Source organism: Pteropus vampyrus, unplaced genomic scaffold, assembly GCF_000151845.1.
Source record: "Pteropus vampyrus isolate Shadow unplaced genomic scaffold, Pvam_2.0 Scaffold2, whole genome shotgun sequence".
NCBI lineage: Eukaryota > Metazoa > Chordata > Mammalia > Chiroptera > Pteropodidae > Pteropus > Pteropus vampyrus.
In genome coordinates this window covers 9,166,091-9,168,498 of record NW_011888783.1, presented here as the reverse complement: position 1 = coordinate 9,168,498, position 2,408 = coordinate 9,166,091, and the positions used below count along the sequence as shown (strand labels likewise).

At 30.0% G+C, this 2,408-nt stretch overlaps 1 protein-coding gene across 1 annotated transcript in view; it reads left to right on the top strand.

The window, feature by feature from the left end:
• DNAJC10 (DnaJ heat shock protein family (Hsp40) member C10) overlaps positions 1 to 2,408 on the top strand; it is a 67,129-nt gene that overhangs the window by 29,609 nt on the left and 35,112 nt on the right. The gene's annotated exons all lie outside the window — the stretch shown is intronic.

Sequence of the window (2,408 nt, the reverse complement as noted above, 5' to 3'; positions counted from 1 at the left end):
AAAAACTTATTCTGATTTAATACTAAAATAAACTTTTCCAAACATATACCTTTATTTAGAGTAGCAACAAATTGTTTAAACAAATAATTTTAATAAAATGATTCAGAATTATGATGGATTAAAACATGGATATATAGTTAAATATAGATACGGTCTTATCAAACTCGGGAAAACATTTAGTTGGCTTGATAAAATTCATGATTTTTCAATTATTTAAGATCTTTATTTTTTTTTTTAACTTAGCATTACCTTTTGGCTGTCCATAACTTTTATTCTTTGGCTTTCCTCATGATAGTGTAGCTAATAGAAGGAAGTTAAAGCAACGAGCTTTTTGAGACCTTTGTTAACATAAAAATATTTCATTAGGTGAATTAATATATACTATTAGTTCCAAGAAGTACTAGAAATTATCTGTGTCATGATGAAAGTATATAATAATACCTATAAAATAATCTTGGGGAAAAAAATCAAATCAAGCCTTTAGATCCCTCCATGGATAGGAAATCCAGTGACAGAGAGGAGCATGTTAAATGACACTATGGGTCATGCAACCTCAAATCCCGCATGTAGAGGACTTTACAGAACAAACACCCAGTTTATTGGACAGCCATATTGAAAGGGGGATGAAGAGATTATAGACTTAAAAGACATGTCATTCAAAAGCAAGTTTGGACCTTGTTTGGATGCAATTCGAACAAACCCAACTGCAAAAATAGAGAACTGGGGAAATTTGAACACTGACAGAATATCTGATGATTTTAAGGAGTTAATGTTAACTTTTAGGTATTAAAATGTGCGTGTGATTATATTTGGGGGAGAGTCCCTGTGTTTTAAATATAATGAAATATGCATGGATGAAATGAAAATTATCTAGAATTTGCTTTAAAATAATAGGGTAGGAATAGAGTGGAAATGGGTATAGATGAAATAAGAGCAGCCATGAGTGGGTAATTGTAGCTACAAGAGTACCTGAGACTTTATTGCTATCTGCTTTTGTGTGTATTTTCAATTAAAATTTCTAAAAACTAAAACTTTTTAAAAAGATAAATGGAAAAGGGAAGAGAAAAAAGTGAGGTAAAGAAGGGAGGAAATAAGCAATATGTTTTGAAAACATGGAAGTAAATGGAAAATGAAACGTTTATGGCATCTGTATGAGGAATAATTTCTTAAAACACACACAAAAACAATAAGTATAAAAATTAATAAATGTGAATGAATTTGGCTACATTAAATGTTAAAACTATCGCCAAAGAAAGGGACACTTAAAGTGAAGATAAACAGCAGACTGAGGAAGTTTTTGCAGCATATATAACTGACAAAATCTTAGTGTCCAGAATATTTTAAGACTATAAATCAATTTTTTTAATAGAAAAAAATGAGGATGTTTACAGACATTTCATAAAAGAGGTTAAAGAATAAATATAGAAGTAAATGTGGGAAATACTCCACTAGGCATCAAGAAGGTACAAATTACACACTAGCTGCTGCAGATAAATGCACATGAAATAATAAAACATATTCATACAGTGTCAAAAATTTCTAAGGTAAAAGAATGTGTCAAGCCACATCACAAAATCGTTTGAAATAAATTTTTAAAAAGAAAATGTGTACAAATTACAATAGTCCTAGACCCTCCCCCATCTATCAAATTAACAAAAATTTAGAAATCTCACAGTAGCAAGTATATGAATAAATCAATTACCCAGTCACACAGTGGAATACAATAGCACATTTAAAACTAGATCTAGCTTTACCAGCATGGGTAAATCTCATAAATACAATATAAACTGAAAACAGTTTATAGAATAGTCTACAGACTATGATAAAATTACAGAAAAATTTGAAATGCTCAAACGTTACAGTACACTACTTAGGGGTACATATACATGTAGCAAAAATATAAAAACATCAAACACTTATTTTAGGATATTGATTGTTTCTAGTGTCATGGAAGGAACGAAATGGGATCAAAAAAGAGAACTTTCAACAATCTGCTAGTGGGGCAAAAAAGTTAATCTTCCTTAAATTTAGGGGAGAGATACATGGGTTGGATATTTGTTAGATTTTTCTCTTTATTGTGTTTGAAAATTTCATTACAATAAGTTTTAAAATAAAATAAATAAGGTCTTTGGTTTTTAATGTCTTACATGTGACTCTGAAAAGATACTAAGCAAAGATACAAAATTAATTAGACACACAATAATTATCTTAATTTGAATTCCTCTAGGTTTTCTACTGTTTTAATCTCAACTATTAAATAGCCTATAGGTAAATGAGTAAAATGTAAGAGTTTAAAACCATGGTATCAGTTCACCTGGAAGAGACCAAGCATCACTACTCAACTTATTGGTGAATCTGGGCCAAGTCACATATCCTTTCAAAACCTCAGTTTCCTCATCTGTAAAGTT